Source organism: Panthera onca, chromosome D4 (genome assembly GCF_046562875.1).
Source record: "Panthera onca isolate mPanOnc1 chromosome D4, mPanOnc1 haplotype 2, whole genome shotgun sequence".
Taxonomy (NCBI): Eukaryota; Metazoa; Chordata; class Mammalia; order Carnivora; family Felidae; genus Panthera; species Panthera onca.
The window spans coordinates 63,701,225-63,714,083 of NC_138351.1; the positions used below are offsets into that span (position 1 = coordinate 63,701,225).

The window sequence follows — 12,859 nt, forward strand, 5'->3', positions numbered from 1 at the left end:
GGCAGCTTCATCCTGCCTTAGTGCCAGTGGACACCTATCTGACTACACAAGCTGTGATTGGCACATGTACCCACCAGACCTGGGTGGAGCAAGGAGCTTCCAACACCACTATCATCTTCAGGAACCTAGAGAAGCTGACAGTAAGGAGAACTCAGACCAGCCTTAGTTGGATATTGACAGCCGTGGTGGTTATAGAGTAGGGCTGGGCCTGAGGCCAAATGAGTTGGCAGGGTCTGCCTGGCCTCTGCCTTGCCCCCTTCAGCTCCATCTGTCTAACAGTGGATGTCAGCCTTGAAGGGTGCCAGCCTTTGAATCTGGCAATTCAGAAAAGGGGAAGAGGACATACAAGATGTATGCTCATGGGTGGAAGACTGCCTAAAATGTTCAGGGCTAGAAATCAGTCATAGTGTGACCACATATATCCTTTAAACACTGTTCTATCCTTTGCTAGCTTTCCCTTTTGTCTGCCATTACTATCCTTAAAGAGATTCCAAAATTAATGTATCTATAAAGACATTTGCAATGGGGCCAGGGAATGAAAACCTAATTCAAAATGACTTAAGCAAAAATGAATTATTTGCTCAAGTAACTGAAAAGCCCTTGAAAAGTGATACTTCAAGGCATGGCTAGGTTCAGCAGTTCAAAATCATATAAAGTCCTCTCTCCTGGCATTCCTAGGATTAGAGCATTTTAATGCTTACAATCCCAGTAAAAGGAGACATTTTCTTTCCTGTTAGAAAAAGTCCTGGATTTTAATCTAATTTTCCTTGTTTGGATCTTTTTCCATCTCTGAGACCCCACAAGTCTAGGGCAATGGGAGATTCTGATTAACAGGGTTGGATCTATGCCCGTGCTTGGAAGTGGGAGAGCTTTCATATCCCTAAAGTACAAGGATTAGTGGTTGAAGAATGGTGGTTTGTTAGAGGAAATATGGATACCATTACTGGTAAAAGAGAGAATACTGCAAGCCAAAATAACAAGCTATGTAGACTAAAGGCAATGGATTCTGATGAAAATTATGTGCTGATGACAATGATGGTGATGTTAATTATCATTGGTATTTTATGAAAAGATAATATAGTACAGTTGTATAATTTGGTATATAGTTCAGTAGTTTTTCTGAGTTTTCCTAGTCAGAAGAGTGGTTTGGGCACTTTGCTGGGTTAATGTATCATTTACCAGTTACAAGAGGGATGGGATGGATTCCAAGGCCTAAGAGACATACTCTTAAAAAGTTTCCTCAAACAACTTCATGTCATAACTCATATCAACATCAAAGTTAGATGGTTGAAATAAAATTTCCATGATTATACTGTACTATTCCATTAACACCTTAACATTGTTTCTAGCCAAGCTCTCAAAGCATTTCCTTTATACTTTTCATGGAATTATTATTTTATCAAATACACTTAATAAGTTAAAAATAACTTACATTGGGGCACCTGGGTGGCTCAGTCACCCAGGTCAGTTGAGCATCCAACTCTTGATTTTGGCTCAGGTCATGACCCCAGGGTTGTGGGATTGAGCCCTGTGTCAGGCTCTGTGCTGAGCGTGGAGCCTGCTTGGGATTCTCTCTCTCTGTCTCTCTCTCCCAAATAATAAATTAAAAAAATTTAAAAATTAAAAAAAATAACATAAATACACAATCAGACTATAGGCATAAGTTCCTCAGAGTCCTGTCTCGAATTCTCGACCTCAAATTCTCCAATTACATTGGCACCAAACACTTAACACGTATTGCTTAAATAAAATAAAGAATGAATATATCTTACCTGATATGTTACCCATGTATATACCCAAAAGTGGAATTGCTGGATAGTATGGTAATTTTATTTTTAATTTTTTGCCATACTGCTTTCTATAGTGGCTGCACCATTTTATGTTCCCACCAGTAGTGCACAAGGGTTCTAATTTCTCCACATCCTTGTCTGTGGCCCCAGCAAACTAATACAGATAGGAATTACATTGAATTTGTAGATTGCTTTGAGGAACTAGAATTTTTAGTTAGGCTGAATTTCATAACTTTGGGCTGAATGTGTAAAAATGCTCAGCCAGCAGCCAAATTTGTGTGAGTTTAACTCAGTAGAGGCATTGCTCCTATATTGGGACCTATGTAAGAATGTGTTCTTTTTTTATTGGGGTTGAGTTTATCTTTAGAGTGGCAGTTTTCTTAAGGTGCTAGTTATAATTAGAATATATTTACCTGCCCTATTTTAACAGGCAGGAACATTGCGCTCACACTATTTTTTTTTTTACCCATTTTCCTTTAAAATATTCCTCTCATTAAACTTCTAGGGCTACACAAGTCAGTGTTAGGCTAAAAATAGTATAGTTGCTATTGCTGCCACAGTTCCATGTGGAAAAAAACATAGCCAACTCTTTTTACAGAAAAGGAAAAAATAATTTTCTGAAAAATAATTTTCTTAATTCTTAAAATAGTGGGAAAGCCACACTGACAAGGAGTCCCTAAACTGACAATGATTAAGATTTCCTGCACCAATTTAATGGTTTTCATTATTTTCCTATGGGCAGAACAGAAGGCAGGATTCTTCAGGTTCTTTCTAACAGACACATTGGTGGTGACAGAGGTGAAGGGCAGAAAATGAAGAATTAGATTCGGGGCTGGCAAACTATAGCTAGTGGGCCAAATCCAGCACACCACCTGTTTTTGTAAAAGAGAGAAAGAAATTGGAACACAGCCATTCTCCTTTTATGCATTGTCTGTGGCTGCAGAGTTGAGTAGTTGTGACAGAGACTGCATGGCCCACAAAGCCTAAAATATATGCTATCTGGTTCTTTATGGACTCAGCTTGTTGGTCCCAGGGCTAGACTATTAATAAGTGATGTTTGAGTAATCTAAAAGTAATTTTAAAGATTAATATTATTGAGAGTGAAGGGTTCCATGTTGGCAACATGGGACAGACTGAGGAAGAGAAATAGATGGGCTCTGGCAGACTGGCCCTTCCTGGATTGAGTAGAGTCAGCAGACAGAAGATCCCAGCAGTGGAATATTTACAACATGTGAAGTACGAGGCAGGTGGAGTCACGAGTCTAACAGTTCCTGGTGATGTTTCTAAGAAGAGATAACAAGTGTGGCACCAGGGGTGGAACCAAAGAGAAGGGGAATCAGTGATAGGTGTCTGGGTCTCACTTGTGGGGATGTGGAGAACTAGGCAGGATTTCCAGTCACAAATGTGCATAGATCCTTGGGGCTGGGCCATATGAGGTAGTAGCCTAGAATACATGTTTCATGGGGGAACCCAGAAATCACAGCAGATGAAGTAGCAACAAGCATTAGGTTCAGTGTGGGTAAGATGAGTCCACAATTAAGAAAAGATTCCTGAAATCTGTATCAGGCAGGGTCTCAGCAAGAAACACAGGGTACCCTCAAATGAAGATCATCTGAGGAGAACACTCGGGCTGGTCTGTGTGATTGTTAGAATGTAGCACAAGTGATGGTACGGTCTTCTGAGAATAGGTTATAAAAGACTGCAGCTTCTGTCTTGGGATCTCTCCTTCTCGCTGAGATCATTCTCAAGAAACTCTTGTACTGGGTGCATGAATGAAACAGGCACATAAACATGACACAAGTCACCTGGCCCTTCCATTCTTCTACCTCTGGATCGGGGTAGTTGTGATTGGAGCTGAGACCTTTTATAATTTCATCTACCACCACCACCCCTGCTCCCTATCCCCAAATTCCCATCCATGAAAGCAGAGTCGACGTCTTACTGGCCCCTCTCACCCAAGACAGTAATAATAGAAGTGCTGGAGAGGGAGCCTGGGGGCAGTCCTTGTTTCCTTTTTGGATGATGTCTTTTGAAGAGAAAAAGAACTCTAACCTTTATTGTCTCAACTATTCATCTTACTTAGGTGAAAAGTTAAATAAATTAGAACATTATTCTGGCTAGATCAGGTTGGCCAGGACGACGCTATCCTCTGAATCAGACTGCACTTTGAGCCAAAATGCATCCTTTTTCTGAACCAGAAAAATCAGAATGGGCTTGATTTATATATTTCCAAGGAGATAAAAACTATCTGTAGAAACCTGTTTTGCCTTTCTCATCCAACTTCCAGTTTTAGATAATCACATATACAAAACCTTAAAAAATAGTATCTATTGACTTCATCATTTATGAGGAATACCAAGTGTCATGGTACTTGGGAGTCTTTTCCAAAGTCAACCTGTCAGTACATTTTTGGCTATGTATTTATTCACTCACTCTTTAAACACTTACTGAACATATACCACTTGCCTACTTTCATGAGTTACCAGGACCATAAAAAGAAATAAACCTCTGCCCTCGAATGGCTCACAACCAACCTAAGTGGGGGCAAGTCAGACATAAAAAGAGGACTTAACGTGTCAACAGTGACAATAAGATTATGGGGATGGTTTTATGATAGTTTTTTCTCAACCTTAAAAATATACAATTTCTAAATTTAAATTATACCCCCAATAAAGTCAAATAAACATTGGCTTCTTCCTCCCCCCCACACTTTTTTTTTTTTTTTTAGTATAGTTGACACACAAGGTATATTAGTTTCAGGTGTACCACATATACAGCGGAATATTACTCGGCCATGAAAAAGAATGAGATCTTGCCATTTGTGACAACCTCGATGGACCTAGAGAGCATTATGCTAAGTGAAATAAGTCAAACAGAGAAAGACAGATATCATATTATTTCACTTATATGTGGAATCTAAAAAACAAAACAAATAAACAAACAAAAAGCAGAAACAGGCCCATAAATATAGAGAACAAGTTGATGGTGGCCAGAGGGGTAGGGGTGGGCATATGGGCAAAATGAGTGATAAGGAGAGGGAGATACAAGGCTTCCAGTTATGGATGAAGAAATCATGGGAATAAAAGGTACAGCATAGGCATGACATATTGTAATCGCCTTGTGTTGTGGTAAATGGTAGCTACACTTGTGAGCACAGCATAATGTATGGACTTGTTGAATCATTAAGTTTTGCCATAGTTTTTGATATTCATGGAAACATTTTGATCCTTATAATGATAAATCACTAGTTTAGCCCCTACCAAAAATGCTTGGCATTTTTACTGAACAAGAAAAGATTGCTATGTATATGAAATTTCTCCAGGAAGAAAAAATGATAAATCTATTTGTCTTATTAAGGTGGTATTTTAAAAAATTAAAATTATAGGTAGAACAATTCAAGTGGAAATGGTGTGTTTTGTAAGTATTAGAAAATATTAAGAGCAGAATTTATGCATATACTGCATCACCACAGAGTTGTTACATTATTTCAGCAATATGTAACCTCATGGAATTAACTTTCATATAATTTTTTAAGAACTGAGACATCATAGAGGCACCTGGGTGACTCAGTTGGCTAAGTGTCTGACTTCAGCTCGGGTCATGATCTCACAGTTTGTGACTTGGAGCCCCACATCAGGCTCTGTGCTGACACATCAGAGCCTGGAACCTGCTTTGGATTCTGAGTCTCCCTCTCTCTCTGTCCCCTCCTGCACTCACACTCTGTCTCTCTCTCAAAAATAACTAAAACACTAAAGGAAGTTTTTTTTTGTTTTTTTTTGTTTTTTTTTTGTTTTTTTTTTTAAGAAAAAGAACCAAGACATCCCTATAGCATCTATAACTTTGGAGAGTTTTGTGCTCAAACATTGTATCTGTTACTGGCTTTTATTAATTCTAAAATTTTTTGTATTGAAACCATGTTTTGAACAGCCAGTTCTATTTCATAGCTAGCTCTTTTTAAAAAATATAATTTTATACATAGTTGGGCAACAATACTGGGTTATTTTGCTGTTATATGAGGTAAGGCCATTAGATGTGTTTGTTTGTTGGTGGATAGAGGTGCACAGTTTAGGGGTTGTCCACTAGGTAGGGGGATGAAAGCTACATCTAAAATCTGAATTTAAGGAACGCTGAAAATACCTGAATACAGGAGCCACTGACAATCTTACCATTAATTTCTCTCAAAACCATCTGCAGATGTGTGCATATTAATTGGCTTCGGGCATTCTGTTACCTAGGAGGAGTAACACATTAGATTGCTAAAATTAGAAGGAAGGCAAAAAAAAAAAAAAAAAAAAAGTGAAAAATGCAAAGCTTGATGAGCCAATGTAGGTGGGGTGTTGCAGCAGGAGCCCCTGACTGCTAAGTGGGAAGAGTCCTTCATCACTGAGAGATGTGACTGGCAAAAAGTGCTTGAGGCATATTACTGAAAAACAGTGCTGCCCCACACTTGCTGTCTAGATCTGAGTGTGGAGGGGTGAGGGTTGGGGTTAGTTACCATTCCCACTGCCACACAGTTGTACAGCATGCTTTTCATTTCATGGATTTGAATACATAAGTGAGCAGGGTGATGTGTGAGGGGGTGATGGAGGAAGCCAGAAGGAAAATTGGAAGGCAGTTTGGCTTTCATCTGTTTTATTTGTTTAAGCTTAGGGGAAAAATTTTCCTCAGCCTTTAAAAAAAAAACCATAATAATGAAAATGTTAAAACAAAAATAATAATAGCTGCAAGTTACAGAGAGCTCGCTAAGCACTAAACACTGTTAAGTGTTTTATGTACATCATGCATTCATTGTTCCCTGTGCTTCTCCTAACCTCTCCAAACAGTAAAAATCTCTTCTAGAACTGCTGGTTCACCCTCTTACATAGCAGCACCATGAATGGATTCCACTTTATTTGCAATTCCAACTTGTAAAGTCTCCTTCACTCTTGACTTTGTTGGAGCTTTGAGATTGTGACACAGTGTCCCTGAGCATCAAAGGGAGTAGTGTCCCTATCCTCCTCACCCAAGGCCAGCCTTAGATAAAGGAGAGTGTGCTTCTTGGCCAAGCAGCCCTGGACACTTTACCATTGCAGGAAGAAGTTTCTAGTACCATCTCTATTGAGAGAACGGCAAAGTTGAGACCTCCACCTGCTCCAGCCCAGCCTCTCTGTTCCAGGTCCCTCCCACTTCTTGGATTCAGAGCCCTCACTCACCTGGTGCTTATATAGTGCCAGTGTAGGGAGAATAGCCTTCCTGCCTCAGGGCTTTGCCAGTGCTAACAACCTGAAATTCCAGGGGACTGTGTTCAGTGCTCTGCCGGGAATGTGGTAACAAGACAGATCTGTCTTAAATGTCTTCCAAGAAGCCTGGTGCCAAGGGGGAAGGCCTGAGAAAAGCAGGCATAGAAGTAGGAGCCCCAAATATTGTGGGTGGTTCATTATAAAGACTGCTGCTTTTCAGGATAACCCGATCTCCTCCCCTACCTAGTGGATAGAGACTCAGACTCACTGGTCTTTTAGCAAAGAGATGCTGCAATTCTATTCCTTTGAAAGAGCTATTGAGAGAAGGAATCAGCCACTAACACTCAGGGCACTTTCACTTTTAAAGAACTTTCCCTTTCTCTCCTTCCTTCCTTCCTTCCTTCCTTCCTTCCTTCCTTCCTTCCTGTCTTCTCCTAAACTTTGCTTTTGTTGGTGGTATTTAGACATGCTGTTTTCTCTCCTCTGGGTGTGCTCTAGGGTTAGATCTAATTGTCCTGCTGTTCTAGTGTCACTTGGCATTATTTTTGGGAAGATGAATGAGACAGGGGTCAGAGTTCAGCAAGTAGGCATCTGCTCACTCAGGCTTCATAGAAATGCTCAGAGGTGATCTTTAATGAAAGCTTGGAAAAGACTTGCACAGAGTAGACTGTCTTCTGTCCCTCCAAAGCTGGGATGACCAAAATGTAGTCCTTTTCTGGAGAGACCAAAAATGAATAAACAGGAGGTAATAATATATTTATAAGGAGTTCCCTGCTTGGGATGTCTTTTCTTCTGTAGGGAGAAAGGGGTGGGGGGGGGGGGATTAAACAGGAAGGAGGTTGAAAATGGAAGCTCTTGAATGGGTCCTAACCAACTGGCTTGTTTTGCTCTTAGAACAGTCTCACCCAAGAAGAGTTTCCACTCCACCCGCAAAGCCTCTCACCCAGCCTCTCCCCTGGCCTCAGGTTACCGTGCCATGGCCCTAGAGGGCTCAGGTTCTCTCACTGGACTCTCTTCGTGTTGACACTTCTTCCACTTTACCAAGTAGCCAGAATTCCCACTCAGGAAGAATGCTTTGGCACTGGAGGCAAGGGGGACAATGGATCTATTGTTCTTTTGGCCTTCTTGAATAGGGCAAATGTCTCCTCCTTCTAGCCTTATCACCAACGGAGGCTGAATATGGAGCCCTAGGAGACTCATCCTCCTCCTACCCCCTGCTTTGTTCTTTGGAAGAGGGTTTTTGTGTACCTTCCCCGCCCTGGCCCCATCAAACCTGTTTTGGGACTCGAATAGACAGTTGCCTTTTTCTGCTCTTCAGAGTGAAGTTGGGAGGGGAAGGAAGAAGCACAGACCTGGAAACTCATTTCAGTTCAGGGTGCGACCTGCTGCCTGTGGTTCCTTCTGGACCTCGGGGGAGACCACCACGGTCCCCCGCGGCACAGAGGCAGGAGAGCGCTGCCAGGAACCCCGGCGCAAGCACTGCACACACTCGGAGACGAGAACCCGGCGTTAGCGGTTCCTGAAGCGGTCTCCGAGGATGGGTCGGGATCCCGCCACCGGCTTCCCGCACCGCAGGCGCAGGGAGTTCCCGCGCACCGCGCACCTTTGCGGTCGGGTTTCCCGGCTGCCTTCCGGGAACCCCGCCGAGCCCCCTGCTGCTCGGGTGGGCGCAGTCTTGCCCGCTTCAACCCGCAGCTCGCTCGCCTCCCTCTGCCTGCGCTCCGGAGTGAGCGCTCGAGGTCCCTCTCTGAGCATGCGCAGCCTGGTGCCCTCCCCCCCCCCCCCCCCGCTACCCCCTCCCCGCCAGCCTTTTGCTCCTTCCTTTCATTAAACAAACAGGAGATCCTGAAACCTGGACCCTCTGCTAGCGGCAGCGCGAAGAGGAGGCGGAGGAGGAGGCAGAGCGCGGGATGTGCGCAGAGGAGGATCTGTGATCCCGCGCCCCCCCCCCACGCGTGCGCGCACACACTCACACACCCGCACTCACACACACATACACACACACTCGCACAAACACACACTCGTACACGCCCGCGCCGCGCGCTCTCTCTCCCACGCAGGCGGAATGCAGCAGAGCCTGGGGAGCGTGTCTCCGGCCGCCGACTGAATGCACCTCGCCTCCAGCAGCAGGACTGCCCAGTAGGGCGCGCGGGAGGACGCTCCGCCACGAGAGGTGAGTGGGGCGCCCGCAGCCTCAGGCGGCTCCGGGACGCCGGGGCGTCGGGGGCCAGGCTCCCGGCCGGACTCGGCGGAGCAGGTGGCCCAAACCCGGCTTGCGGGTTTCCAGGTGCAGAAGAAGGCGGCGCCCGGGACGTGCAGGGGGAGAGGGCGACCCCGGGAAGGGTCGCCTCCTGCGAGGTGTCAGATGGACCCAGCAGAAAGCTACACCCTCCCTGCTCGTAAACTTTCCTCCCCTGTCATTTGGGAAACGTGGAGACAAAGGGGGCGTGGAGGCTCCCTCCGTCCGGTTCCACCCTCCTGGCTGCCTTCGTGGCTGCGACGGGAGCCGGCGTGCGGGCGGGGGCGCCCTGCAGGTAGCTGGTGCCAAGTCCTCCAGCCCGGGCGGGGGTTGGGATTTCTCACCCCGGCTGTAAGCGTCGCCTTTGATTTCCCCTCAGGCGTGGGCACCTGTCATCCCGCCCCAACCACGCACCCTAGGCGCATCGTAGTGTATGTGTGGCGGGTGTACACCTGGAGAACTGCAGGGGTAGCCTTTGCCTTTCCCACTCAGCGCCAGTGCCAGAGGCGCCGGGGTGAGGCTCGGGTCAGTGCGGGATTGAATGATGAGTTAACTGAAAGGCTTGTCATAATCACCTCCTGGAAACGCCGGGCGCCGGGATCTCTCCTCCCCCGGGAAGGTGCTGTCTTCACGCACACCAAGGCGGCGGCACTGGGAGCTGGGTTGGGGCTGCGGTGGCGGCTGCTGCAGCTGGAGGAGGCTGGGGCTTTATTTTTGCCCTGGGGTTTTATGACACACACACAGGTGGAATATGTGGAGGATTCTGGGTTATTTTTCTTTGTGGGGCTATCGTTTTCCCTTTTAACCTCTTTCGTGGGAGAGATTCTTTGCAGCCTGGTAATCTGGCTGGTGGAAAGACACCGTTCTGAGTATCTCTTAGGTCCCGGGGAAGAGGTCCTCAGAAAAAGGATTTCCTAAAAATGCCAGCCCGGTTGGGGCGGGGCCTCAGAGCGCAGAGTGCGGGCCGGCACCTGGGAATCGCCTCAAATCTAATGGCCCTTTGAAACAGCAGAGACTGAGTCAGCGTTTGAGGAGTCCAGGACTGGGACAAAGGGGACTGGAAGAGGGACAGACGATGGCTATTTAGGAGAGGAGTGACTAGAAGCTAATTAAGGCAGGAAGAGGTCCAGTGTGAGGCAAGGTACTCTGCCGGCTTCACTGAATTCATATACCCCTTCTACTTCTATGGATGGTGGCTTCCCCCCGCCCCCTCATGGATGGGACTCTAGTATGGAGATTTCTGGAATGTCACATCTGGAGTAAAAAAGACTTGGTTATTCCTGCGCTAACCTTTAGCACAATCACAAGTTAGGTCTTTGAGTCTAGAGAGTGCCATGTGTGAAAGTTTCTCCATCTTGACCTTTTGTTTCTATCTGGGAGGTGGGATGTGTGGACAGGTATAGTTTTTGTTCCTCTGTACTCCAAAAGCCTTGGAAGAGGAGAGTGTGGGGAACCTGGAAGCCAAGCTGATGCTGACAGAAGAAAACACTAGAAGCTCAGATCCAGAACTTGAAACTATGAGTTGTCAGAGAGTTCTGGTGGAGGCCATGTCTCTGCTGCTCTGGGGACCTTTTTAAATTTTTATTTTTAACATTTTGTAGCTTCTTTGAAGTGGAAGAGAGCATAATATACATGAAACTAATTGAGCAAATTCACAGATAAAAGAGATTTTGACTCACAAGTCAACATAGCCAAAGGTGAAGAAGTTTTTGAGAAAGCAAAAAAAAAAAAAAAGCGGGGATGCATACATATTATTAAAGAAAGGGATGCATCCATATTATTAAAATAGTTTTGCTTTTATGATTTTTTAAAAAAGTTTTTATTCAAATTCCAGTCAGTTAACATACAGTGTAATATTAATTTAGGGTGTACAATATAGTGATTCAACACTTCCATACAGCTTTTATGATTTTTAAAAAGCATTTAGTGAGATAAAAATCTGAAAGCTTTTTATTTCCTAAAACAACTAGTGAAGAAAAGACCTCTCCAGAAATATTTTCAAGTTGATATTGGCATGAAGGGGTTTAAATGTAATTATCAGCATATGTCCTTTTTATTTCACAGTGAACATTCTCATCATTTTCTTTGCAAAACTTGGCAAGGAAAGATTTAAATTTTTTTTTTTTTTTTGCTTTTTTACTAGGGTTCTATTTTCTCTCTTTATGATATATTTCCTCTTCCTACCTCTGCAACCTCAGTTCATTTTGATTATATTCAGATTCTATTTACAAGCATTTATTGACCACCTATCCCATATTTAGCATTGGAAGTCATATAAAAATATATAACATAGTTCTGGGCCTCAAAGGTTTATGATCTAGTTGTTAAGATTAACATACATGAAATAATGAGGGAGTAGGATACCTCTATACTACTACACAGTGAGTTCTTAACATGTATGCTGTATACTCAATCCTCCCTCCTGGATTTTCTCAACATTTAGAAAATACACATCAGCACTTCTTATGTACTGGAGGCTGGGGGCAAAAAAGACTACAAGGAAGTAAAAAATAGTCCCAGCTTTCAAGGCAGGGGAAATAGGTAATTAGCTAACTATGGTGCAGTCTGTTTAACTGTTATAGGGTAAATAGAGTACCAGGAGTATACAGTGTGTGTTTGTTTGTTTTTCCCCCTGGGTGACTTGAGATATTTTTGAAAATGAATGGTCTTCTACCAGGTAGGAAAGGATAGGGAGGACATTCCAGGCAGAGGAAATGTGTGAAAGTGCCTGATGAGTTAGGGTAACTGTAAACCATCCCAAGTGGCTAGAGCACAGGGTGCTGGAGTATGAATACAGAGATGAACAGCAGCTGGGTGACATTAATTGACAACTAATTCTGTGTTTGGATACAGATATGCCCAGGATGCTATGAAAGCACAAAAGGAGGGCATCCACCTAAGGAGGCTGAGAAGATCAAGAAGGTTTCTTTGGGAGGTTGAGGTGAGCTGAGTCTTGAAGGACAAGGAGAAAAGAAGGGCTTTCCAGGCGGGAAAAACTATGTGAGAACTGGAAGTAGTTCTGTGTGGCTGCAGCAAGAGAAGTGGGTTCTTGGCTCCATGGAGTGGCCAACCAGCAGGCCAGACATCAAGTGTGAATGGAAATATCCCAAGCCAAAGAGCTTCAGTTTTATCCAAAAGGCTAGGAGAGAGTTCAAAGGAAAGTTTGAGACATGATCAGATTTACATGCGAGAAAGATGCTTGTGACCACAATGTGGAGGATGGATTGGAGGTGGTGAGACTGGAGGCAGGGAGCGTATTGTGGAAATGATGAGGATGGTGGCAATAGGGGTGGAGAGGAGGAGATGCTCTCTGGGAGACAAGTGAAAAAAGTAAATCCTGCTCATCTGAGGAAGAGCCTCCTGCCGCGTGCACCCATGCTCCCCTTCACTTCCCCAGCACTCACTTGTGTGGCTCTCCTTCCTGTATTTTGAGGGAAAGGTATTCACAGCTGCATCTCCAGCATTCATCACAGTCTTGGTACAGAGTAGGGGTCATTAAATATTTGTTGAATGAAAGATTAAATCAGTGAATGAGAAAGCTGGTCATGAGGTGATTTTTTTTTTTTTTTTTTTGCATTAGAATAGTAGAAGCTAAATCATGACTTCCATTT

At 44.2% G+C, this 12,859-nt stretch overlaps 1 protein-coding gene across 4 annotated transcripts in view; it reads left to right on the top strand.

The window, feature by feature from the left end:
• The window catches only part of PLPPR1 (phospholipid phosphatase related 1), a 327,234-nt gene that overhangs the window by 36,251 nt on the left and 278,124 nt on the right, over positions 1-12,859 (top strand). The window contains exons 1-2 of one of the 4 annotated variants that reach the window (XM_078436641.2): positions 8,832-9,182; positions 12,102-12,189. The exons of 1 other annotated variant lie outside the window; for it this stretch is intronic. The gene's annotated coding sequence lies outside the window, so the exon portion shown is untranslated. Of the gene's footprint in view, positions 1-8,830; positions 9,183-12,101; positions 12,190-12,859 lie in introns of those variants that run through there. 2 more of the 4 variants (XM_078436642.2, XM_078436640.2) reach the window with 2 other exon arrangements.